Source organism: Panulirus ornatus, chromosome 9 (assembly GCF_036320965.1).
Source record: "Panulirus ornatus isolate Po-2019 chromosome 9, ASM3632096v1, whole genome shotgun sequence".
Taxonomy (NCBI): domain Eukaryota; kingdom Metazoa; phylum Arthropoda; class Malacostraca; order Decapoda; family Palinuridae; genus Panulirus; species Panulirus ornatus.
Window position 1 is genome coordinate 46,069,982 of NC_092232.1, and position 12,500 is coordinate 46,082,481.

The following is a 12,500-nucleotide window of genomic DNA, read 5'->3' on the forward strand; positions in this document are numbered from 1 at the left end:
CCCCTTCTCTTTGATCCCTCCACCTCTGACACATATATCCTCTTTGTCAACCTTTCCTCTCTCATTGTCCCTATATGTCCAAACCATATCAACACACCCTCTTCTGCTCTCTCAACCACACTCCTTGTATTACCACACATCTCTCTTACCCTCTCATTACTTACTCGATCAAACCACCTCACACCACATATTGTCCTCAAACATTCAATTTGCAACACATTTACCCTGCCCCGTACAACCCTGTCTATAGTCCATGCCTCGCAACCATATAATACCCATTTTTGCTCTCCGAGATAACGTTCTTCTTTCCACACATTCTCCATCGCTCCCAGAACCTTTACCCCCTCCCCCACCCTATGATTCGCTTCCACTTCCATTCGCTGCTAAGTCCTAACCCAGATATCTAAAACACTTCACTTCCTCCAATTTTTCTCTATTCATACTCACGTCCCAACTAACTTGTCCCTCAATCCCGCTGAACCTAATATCCTTGCTCTTATTCACATTTACTTTCAACTTTCTCCTTTCACACACTTTTCCAAACTCACTCACCAACTTCTGCAGTTTCTCACTCAAATCAGCTACCAGTCATGAAGTATCATCGGCCAGCAGCTGATTCACTTCCCAGGTCCTATCATGTCCAATAAACTGCAAACTCGCCCCTCTCTCTCTCTCTAACAACCCCAGCCATAAACAAATTAAACACCCATGGAAACATCACACACCCCTGCCGTAGACCGACTTTCACTAGAAACCATTAAATCTCCTCTCTTTCTACTTGTACACATGCCTTACACCCTTGATAAAAACTTTTCACCGCTTCTAGCAGCTCACCTCCCACACCATAAACTCTTAAGACCTTCCAGAAAGCATTTCTATCAACCTTATGATATGCCTTCTCCAGATCCATAAATGCTACGTATAATTCATCAATTTTTCTAAGTGTTTCTCACACACAATCTGCAAAGCAAACATCTGACCCACACATCCTCTACCACTTCTGAAACCACACTGCTCTTCCCCAATCTGATGCGCTGTACATGCCTTCACCCTCTCAATCAATACCCTCCCATATAATTTCCCAGGAATACTCAACAAACTTATACCTCCGTAATTTGAACACTCACCCTTGTTTCTCACACACAATCTGATCCACACATCCTCTACCACTTCTGAAACCACACTGCTCTTCCCCAATCTGATGCTCTGTACATGCCTGTATCACCCTCTCAATCAATACCCTCCTATACAATATCCCAGGAATACTCAACAAACTTATACCTGCGTAATTTGAACACTCACTTTTATCCCCTTTACCTTTGTACAATGGCACTACACACGCATGTCGCCAATCCTCAAGCACTTCACCATGATCCATACATACGTTGTGGAAGTGTATGATGCTCATTCCGAATCTTCTTGTGGTGTCGTTACACACACTCGGACACGTACTGAGAGACACGAAAGAAAAAGAAATCTCTCTCTCTCTCTCTCTCTCTCTCTCTCTCTCTCTCTCTCTCTCTCTCTCTCTCTCTCTCTCTCTCTCTCTCTCTCTCTCTCTCTCTCTCTCTCTCTCTCTCTCTCTCTCTCTCTCTCTCTCTCTCTCTCTCTCTCTCTCTCTCGCTTGTTACCTGAGGAGACACTGATAGAAAACGTTTCTTGTGTTCGGTAGAACTGCTCTCTGTAAGGACCTTTGGCTTTTATATACAAAAGCGAGAGATGTGAACTTTTCGAGAATGCATCAGTGACGAATCGTTGGGAGAACACTGGTGATACATAGTGTAGTGAAGTGTTTTCTTACATGACGCATCCCTTCGTAACATTAGCTTTAAGCTTACATCACAACAGTTGATGTGTATAATTAGGTTCGGATCCCATTTTTCCGAAACTGGGAGGAAAGGGATTTAGGTGTTCCATTAAAGTACAGGATGAAACAGTAACACGAGCTGGCCAGAGCTTCATGAATTGTGTCCAGCCACATAAACGTCATGAATTGTGTCCAGCCAGACACACGTCATGAATTGTGTCCAGCCAGACACACGTCATGAATTGTGTCCAGCTAGACACACGTCATGAATTGTGTCCAGCCAGACAAACACCATGAATTATGTCCAGCCAGACAAACGTCATGAATTGTGTCCAGCCAGACAAACGTTTTGAATTGTGTCCAGCCAGAACAGCCTCGTCTAACATATACATATGGTAAGTTCCCACATACCTTATCATAATATCACAGTGTCTACAATGACCACAGATTTAAGATTACATCCTCAGCGATGTCTTACAGTACGAAATGTCTACCATTTTCTTGGACCGGGCGAATCATATGCACACACACACAGACAACGGGAGAAAAAATACCATCAAAACCTCATAAATAATCAGATAATAACAGCCTGTTATCAGTAATCATCGTTTGTGATACTAAATGGCTTTGTCTCGTATTCGTCATTAAGACCGCAGTCCAAAATGCCCGGCGTAGCTATCAAGAGGAAGTCAAAAAAAATGAGTATGATGAAGATGGTGCTACAGTGGGTAGGATGGGAGGGTCTGCAAATAATATTAATCATCCTCATGGATATTCTCGGGACACGAATGACGTCCCTTTACCCACAAGGGACACGCAATCATACCTTAACCCAACCCACTGTGTTGTGGTGGAAGTCTCGGAACCCCCAGCTGGTGGTGGATGGGTTGGTACACGATACGATATGTGTTCGAACCCTGTGTGCTGAACAGATGTTATTTTGTATCTCGATCCAATCATGAGCAAATTGCGCCACCAGAATGAATCGAATATATGTATATATATATATATATATATATATATATATATATATATATATATATATATATATATATATATATATATATATATATATATATATATATATATATATATATATATATATTTACATATACATATTCCCTCAAAGGCTCAGTCCTCTGTTCTTAACGCTACCTCACTAACGCGGGAAATGGCGAATAGTATTAAAGAAAAAGAAAGATATATATTTCACCATTTATCAAGATCTTACACCTTTCACCAGCCTTTATCTTCACCTCATGTGATCGTTCGTCACCGTCAACTCCTATCATACGAGATCCCTCGTCCCCGAGTCGGAGTTCGGTACAACAACTACAACGAACCCAAACGAGATGGTCTAGACCGCTACAGCAGGAGGCCCACATCTCAACCATCTGGACATCAATAATTCTGTCCACTGTAGAGCAATCTCCAGTTTCCATGTAAAGACTGTGTCTTCCACCACCCTCCTGGCAGCTCCCTTCTTATGGCTGAATTGTATATATCTTCTCTACGTGTACAGCCTTAAGTGAAGGTAATTCAATGAATCGTAAGTCATTATATTCATTATTATCATATTATTATTATCTTTATCATCATTATCATTATCATCAATTTAATTATCATTATTATCATTATTATTATTATTATTATTATTATTATTATTATTATTATTATTATTATTATTATTATTATTATTATTTAATTTTATCATCATCATCATTATTATTACTATAATATTGTTATTATCATTAATATCATTATCATCATCATTATCATTGTTATTATTATTATCATTATAATCATTATCATCATTATTATTATCATTATTTTTATTGTTATTTTTATTATTATTATTACGATTATTATAATTATTATTATTATTATTATTATCATTATTATTATTATCATTCATTACTTATTATTATTATTATTATATTATTATTATTGTTATTATTATTATTATTATTATTATTATTATTATTATTATTATTATTGTTATTATTATTATTATTATTACTATTATTATTACTATTATTATTATTATTATTATTATCATTATTACAATTATCACTATTACTATTACTATTATTGTTAACATTACTATTAGTAGTAGTAGTAGTATCATCATTTCTACTATTATCATTATTATCATCATTATCATTATCACCATCATTATCATTATCATCATCATTATCATTATCATTAGTAGTAATAGTAGTAGTAGTAGTAGTAGTAATAGTAGTAGTTGTAGTAGTAGTAGTAATAGTAGTAGTAGTAGTAGTAGTAGTAGTAGTATGATTATTATCATTATCATCATGATTGTTGACATCATGATTGTTGTGATCATGTTGTGATCATGTTGTGATCATGTTGTGATCATGTTGTGATCATGTTGTGATCATGTTGTGATCATGTTCTGATCATTAACATAAGTATGAACAACAGCAACTGTAGTTGTTGTTCTTCTGATACCATTATCATACTCATTATCATCATTGTTAGTATGATTATCATACTCATTATCATCATTGTTAGTATGATTATCATACTCATTATCATCATTGTTAGTATGATTATCATACTCATTATCATCATTGTTAGTATGATTATCATACTCATTATCATTGTTAGTATGATTATCATACTCATTATCATCGTTAGTATGATTATCATACTCATTATCATCGTTAGTATGATTATCATACTCATTATCATCATTGTTAGTATGATTATCATACTCATTATCATCGTTAGTATGATTATCATACTCATTATCATCGTTAGTATGATTATCATACTCATTATCATCGTTAGTATGATTATCATACTCATTATCATCGTTAGTATGATTATCATACTCATTATCATCGTTATTATGATTATCATACTCATTATCATCGTTAGTATGATTATCATACTCATTATCATCGTTATTATGATTATCATACTCATTATCATCATTGTTATTATGATTATCATACTCATTATTATCGTTAGTATGATTATCATACTCATTATCATCATTGTTAGTATGATTATCATACTCATTATCATCGTTAGTATGATTATCATACTCATTATCATCGTTATTATGATTATCATACTCATTATCATCATTGTTATTATGATTATCATACTCATTATTATCGTTAGTATGATTATCATACTCATTATCATCATTGTTATTATGATTATCATACTCATTATTATCGTTAGTATGATTATCATACTCATTATCATCATTGTTAGTATGATTATCATACTCATTATCATCGTTAGTATGATTATCATACTCATTATTATCGTTAGTATGATTATCATACTCATTATCATCATTGTTATTATGATTATCATACTCATTATCATTGTTAGTGTGATTATCATACTCATTATCATTGTTAGTATGATTATCATACTCATTATTATCGTTAGTATGATTATCATACTCATTATTATCGTTAGTATGATTATCATACTCATTATCATCATTGTTATTATGATTATCATACTCATTATTATCGTTAGTATGATTATCATACTCATTATTATCGTTAGTATGATTATCATACTCATTATCATCATTGTTAGTATGATTATCATACTCATTATCATCGTTAGTATGATTATCATTACTGTCATTATCATTACAACGAGCAATATCATCATTACTGTTATCATTGTCAATATCATTATTATCATTATCATTATTATGATTATTATCATCGTTATTATCATTATTGTTATCATTATTATTATTACTATTATTACCATGATTATCACTACTATTAATGTTATCATTATCACATCATCATCATCATCATTGCTATTATTATCATCATCATCATTTCAGTTCGTTGCTAATATTGTCGTTATTATCATAACTAGTGTATTCTTACACCTAGACACACACACACACACACACACACACACACACACACACACACACACACACACACACACACTCGCTTTCACTCTGATACAAATACGAACAAGCTTGCAAACTCTCTGTACGTTTCAGAGAGTGAGCAATATGTAAATTAGGAATGAGAGCTGCTGGTGGTGTTTGGGGAAGGGGGGTGTGGGATGTGGGGTGCTGTGGGGGGGAGTTTATCACGCAAGGTGGGGATGTGGTGGGTGAGAGGGAGGGGAAGGAAGGTGAGGGGAGGGAGGACGTTCACTTACACTGTTCCAGGTATTGAACCAAATAACAGGAGAGACCCTACTTCCTTCCTCCTCCCTCCCTCCCACTAGTTGTGGCTCGAACCCTTTAACGCTCACATTTATCTTGTTCGCTGGTAATTGAAAGCGTTCTCGACTCAACCCCCCCTTACACCTAGAATGTTCTCGCTCCCTCCGTAAATTTTGCTTTGTATTAGTTCAACGGGTGAGTTTCGTGTTGTATTGAGGTCTTAGGACCAGAGAGTTAGAGTCCGGACTTACCTTGTGCAGAGTGGTGGGTTTAGAAGTCCGGTGTGGCACGGTCGTTGGTAGAAACGCGCGCCAGTGGTCCTGGCGGCTGGCGGTGTGAAGCGCGCACGGTAGTGGGGAGGAGGAGGAGGAGGAGGTAAACACGGCACGTCACTCTGCCAACGCTGGCTCGGCGGCGTCGAGCCTAACACTGCCCACCTCTCTGTCTCCTCCAAGTCAACAGGTCGCGTCGCGGCCGCCGCGCACACACAAGCGCGCCGCCTCCCACCCACGCCACCACCCACACATCCCCCAACACATCTCTACACTCCTACACACAAACACTGAAGTGTGGCCGGCGAGGGAGGCGTCCTCCACAAGGACATCATTAGACGAGGACCTCACCACACATGTGTCCACGAGAGGGCTCTCACCACACGTGCAACCACGAGAGGGGGGCCCTTACCCCACGTGTCACTACTGAAGGGCCCTCAACTATCGTCACCACAAGACGTCCCTCACAGCACGTCTCACCACAAGAGGCACCTCGCCATTCACGTCACCAGGACACGGCCCCTCACCACAAATGTCACCGAAAGAGATCCTTCACCCTACGTCAACTAAAGGTCTTCGCCACACATCACCACAGGAGGGCCCCCCTCACCTCCTATAACATCACATGAGGGGTCCCTCACTACATACATATGTCACCACAAGAAGGCCCCTCACCACATACATATGTCACCATAAGAAGACCTTCACCACATACATATGTCACCATAAGAAGACCTTCACCACATACATATGTCACCACAAGAAGACCTTCACCATATACATATGTCACCACAAGAAGACCCTCATTACATACATATGTCACCACAAGAAGACCTTCACCATTTACATATGTCACCACAAGAAGACCCCTCACCATATACATATGTCACCACAAGAAGACCCTCATTACATACATATGTCACCACAAGATGACCCTCACCACATACATATGTCACCACAAGAAGACCTTCACCACATACATATGTCACCACAAGAAGACCCCTCACCATATACATATGTCACCACAAGAAGACCTTCACCCTATACATATGTCACCACAAGAAGACCCCTCACCATATACATATGTCACCACAAGAAGACCCTCACCATATACATATGTCACCACAAGAAGACCCTCACCATATACATATGTCACCACAAGAAGACCCCTCACCATATACATATGTCACCACAAGAAGACCCTCACCATATACATATGTCACCACAAGAAGACCCTCACCATATACATATGTCACCACAAGAAGACCTTCACCATACACATATGTCACCACAAGAAGACCCCTCACCATATACATATGTGTTGGTAGGCTTCCTGTGGATTCTAAAGGGCAAATGATCAGATTCTCTATTGATCAACACATCAAGAAAGGACAGTTTGTCTTCTTTTTGCCATTCCATCTTGAATCTGATGCTGGGGTGGATGTTACTCAATTCATTAAAGAAAACACCACAATCTTGGGAGGATGGCCACTGTAACCACACATCATCCACGTATCTAAACCAGACTTTCGGATGATCACTTATTGAAGTTAAGAGTTTCAGTCTCATGGTATGAAATGTTTTTTGTCGTTTGGGTGAGGACGAACGATGTAGTTTATGGGAGATAGGAAGAAATAGCACCGAAGTATAGGGAACTTATAGACGAGTTCGAAGAAGGTCGTGGGAAGCTTATGATATCGGGATTGTTGCTAAGGTATGACGTCGATTCCTGTACCCTCAGTAGAATCCTGGGGATAAACAGAAGAATCGAAGCCTCTCTGTAGGGAGTGTGGAGGATAGTGTGTTAAGTATAGATCCGTGGGACCATGATTGTCATGATAGATCTTGATGAAGTACCTCACAAGAGACTTTTACATAAACTTAAAACACACGGAATCCGTGAAGAGCTCTGTACATGGACCAGAGACTGGCTTACTGGAAGAAAGAAGCGTGTAGTATTAAATGGCGAAGCCTCAAACTGGATAGACGTAACGAGTGGTGTGCCACAGGGGTCGGTCCTAGGCCCACTTCCTATCATAATATACACTAATGACCCAAAACTCGGGCTCATATCTAAGATCTCCAAGTTTGCTGACGATACTAAACTAGGAGGTAGAGCTGTAAATAGGCGGGACTGCGAAATGATTCAAAGTGATATCAAATTACTAGCAGAGTGTTCAGAAAGATTGCAAATGTAGTTTGATGTAGTGTAAAGTTATGCACTTTGGACACAAGAATATACGTTACGACTACAAACTATTTGGAAACTCTCCAACTAAAGTAGATGAAGAAAATGACCTTGGAGTTGTCATTTAGCAACAACCTGAAATACGCTAAACAGTGTCAAGCAGGAAGTAAAAAAAGGTAACCAAATGTTCGGTTTCATGGCCAGGAACATAGATTACAAGACATCAGAAACAATTCTCACATCTTAAAATTCTCTAGTAAGACCACACCTTGAATGATGCAGTCCAGTTTTGGTCCCCAAACCATAAAGAAGACGAGGAAAAATTAGAGCAAGTACAAAGACGCACAACAAAATTGATCCCATCCCATAGAAATCTGGCATACGAAGAGAGGCTAAAACGACTGGATCTCTTCTCCCTTATAAAACGTAGACTTCGCGGCGACTTAATCCAAGTGTTCAAAATTCTGAACAAGTTCGATAAAGTAAATCACGAACATCTTTCCGAAGTACAAGAAAGTATCACCGGGAGAAATGGAATAAAATTCAAAGCTAGATGATGTAGTAAAATCGTGGGGAAAAAAAAACTTCTTTTTCCTATTGGTGTGTTGAGCACTGGAATAAGTTACCGTCAGACGTAGTGAATGCTAAGACTATGAATACCTTTAAAAGTTGTCTAGATAAATATTTCAAAAATTCAGGTATACTCTGAGAAAAACGCTAGAAATAAAGTATAAACGACAGCGGCAACGGGGACAATAGAAGGTTAACGTGCAATAGCGGGGCGTCGGTTATAACAAAAAAATTGCTGATCGGAATTACATTTTATTATCAAGTTATACTCTGCTTCTTTTTTTTTTTAACTAGACAACCCAGTCGTCTGCAATTAGACCCCCTGTTGTCTGTCTTTCTCATGTAAATGTGTGGAATGAGATACCGTTATCTGGGAGGGTAAATTGGATATGTTTGAAGGTACAAGGTCTGCAACAATGTTATGTGGATACGAGGATGTGCGGAGGAGGGTGGATGCGTTGGAAATGAAATGTTTGAGGACAATGTGTGGTGTGAGGTGGTTTGATCGAGTAAGTTATGTAAGGGTAAGAGACATGTGAGGAAATAAGAAGAGTGTGGTTGAGAGAGCAGAAATGGTTTGGTCATATGGAGAGAATGAGTGAAGAAAGATTGACCAAGAAGATAAATGTGTCAGAAGCGGAGGGAACAAGAAGTAGGAGACCAAACTGGAGATGGAAGGATAGACTCAAGGAGAGCTTGTGGTATACTGGGGTCGAAGTGCTGTCAATGGACTGAACCAGGTCATGTGAAACGTCTGGAGTAAACCATGGAGAGGTCTGTGGGGCCTGGATGTATATAGGAAGCTTTGGTTTCGGTGCATTACACATGACAGCTAGAGAGTGGGCGTGAACGGATGTGGCCTTTCTTCCTGTTCCTGACGCTACCTTGCAAACGAAACAAACGAAGATCAAGTATGAAAAAGATATTTCGTAGCATAAAAAACCATGGAAGACCATAGCATAATTTGCATAGATAATTTTCTTCATGGCTTTTTCTAATCATCTGAACACATGTTCGTCATTCTTGAGAAAACTTTAAATGTAAATCCTCAAATGCCATTTTTCCTTCTATTTTCAGAACTTACACAGTAAGCTTCCTCCCTTCTTCAGGTCTCATCAGACTTGCAAGGCCAGGGCGTAAAAACTATGGTGGTCATTTCAACATACCTATTAGAACGAGGTTCACATCCTTCGTGAGAGGCGATCAAATTTGTAAATTATATCGCTGGCCTTCAGAGGGTTTTGACTTGAATCACATTGTCTTTCATTTGTTTACTGTTTTAGTAGATAACAGGATTAAATCTATCGTTTGGGTTGTTGCAGTTTATCTATAATGTTTTCGACAATGCCTTGCATCACACCTTCATCCACTCTATATATTTCTGACATTTGATTCTTTTAAAACACCGTAAATATTTGTTCAAATGGGCCTTTGGTTGTAGAGTGTAGATATCAGTTCGATATTTGTGGAGTTAAGATCTTTGAGTATCTGTTATCTGTCATTAGGATCATCTTCGTGATGAGAGCACAAAGCAGGAGATTTACAAGAAAAGTAAACTATATACAAGAGAAGTGAAGGAGGCCTTAGATAATATTGGAAATAATAAGTTTGGTTTTCTGTCATGCTGACAAATAATCATGTGCTCTTATATCCTTTTATAATTCACTCGATCAAACCACCTTACTTTAAATACTGTTCTCAAGTATTTCTTTTCCAACACCTCCAACTTCCTCTGCACATCCTTGCATCTATATAACATTGTTTGGTTTCAAACATATCCATTTTTGCTCTCTCAGACAAGGACCTCTCCACACATTCTTCAGCGCTCCCAGAACTTCCCCCAGCCGCCCTAGCCCATCCTGTGACTCACCTCCGTCTCCTAGGTTTCATTCGCCGCCAGGCATCTAAAACACTTCACGTCCTCCAATTTTTTTTTCCTCCGTTCAAACTCACTTCCCAGCTAACCTAACCTTACTTGTTTTTACATTTACTCTCAACTTCCTTCATTCACACATCTCTCCAGACTCAGTCACTAACCTTCGTAGTATCCCATTCAAAACTACCGCAAGTACTGGATCATCAGCAAAAAAGAACTGACCCATTTCCCGACCCCAACTTGATTTTCACCCTGATTTTCACCAGAGGCGACTCGAGTAAGTGAAATCATACGAACAGTAACCGTAGAGTTTATCACCTAATTCAAATCATATGTACAGTATCCGTAGAGTTTATCAACTAATTCAAATCATACGTACAGATACCGTAGAGTTTATCATCTGAGTCTCAGAGATATATTTTTTGCATTTGAGTCTCCACAACAGTAGGCATATTTATGTGATATTAGCGACAACAACATTTCTGCCACAGAACCGTATTGAGAATACAGTGCGTCCTTGTCAACCCCTGGCTCTCTCAGTGTGCAGTTCCCGCTCTAAACCTCTTTAGAAACACTGAGGTTTCCAACACGCAAGTCACACTGATCACTACTTATGTGACTTGGGGGCACCACTCTGATGACCAGGACCTCGAATTACAAGCAGACGCAGGCACAGAGGCTGCAGAAACGGTGGTGTATACGTTATCTACAGGTCCAACAGTCTCTCCTAAGAGATATGGGACTTCGAGGTCTGATCTCAGGGGCTGGAGGCGCGTCGTCTTCAACTTCCATGGTGCATGTGATCGTGTGAGATGCTGTTGTAGCTTCTTGTTCTGGCCTGAGCTTGTGACAGCGGAGGGAGGGAGGTTCTACCACCCTTAAGAGGCTGAAAAAAATGTCTGTTCACTTAGCCATGAGTCTGTATCTTTCCTGAGTATTAACCATGATCAATTGGCCTTCCTTGACGTCTCGGGTCCTTGCAATTTTGCTGTGGTCATTCAATCTGGTTCAAGCTTAACTAATGTTCAGTCTCTTCAGCGCCACGTATGATATTTGACAATTTATTTCATCTTGAAGGTATTTTTCAGCACTGTACACAGTGCTGAGGACATAGGGGCACTCACATGTCCTCACTTTAGAGAATGAAATGTGATAAGTCTCCAGCTGGGGAATCTTCGAGCCCTTGGTTACAGCTGGTATTGCCGGGTTCCAGGATGGGTGGGGGACATCTAGATCAACCTCCAGTATTGTTCAGTCAAACCGTCCAGCTGACCCATTACTCAGACGATGATAAGCAACTGCATGATATTTTCTGATCTTATGGTCTTTGCAAATGTCATCGTAACCTCGTTTTCTGATCCTAGATTCTGTGCTACAATTAGTCTGTATTGCCTCGAGAGCAGTACGCCCATACATAATGGTATCATGGAAGCCCATACCACGGTTACTGTGGCTTTAACATCTATCCTAACTAATAGATGGTGATCTACGTCCTCAGTTGATGTAAACCCATCAAAGACGTCTAGGGAAACCTCCTTTCTCTTCCCCACTGCTTTTCGAACACGTTACAGTTTAGCACAAGACTTGGCAAAACT

The 12,500-nt window shown here is 39.2% G+C and overlaps 1 protein-coding gene across 2 annotated transcripts in view; it reads right to left on the reverse strand.

Moving 5' to 3' along the window:
- Nucleotides 1–6,426, reverse strand: part of LOC139750387 (solute carrier family 7 member 14-like) — a 579,902-nt gene extending 573,476 nt beyond the window's left edge. For both annotated transcript variants that reach the window (XR_011713125.1, XM_071665121.1), the window contains exon 1: nucleotides 6,251–6,426. The gene's annotated coding sequence lies outside the window, so the exon portion shown is untranslated. The remainder of the gene's footprint in view (nucleotides 1–6,250) is intronic.
- Nucleotides 6,427–12,500: the final 6,074 nt, after the last annotated feature.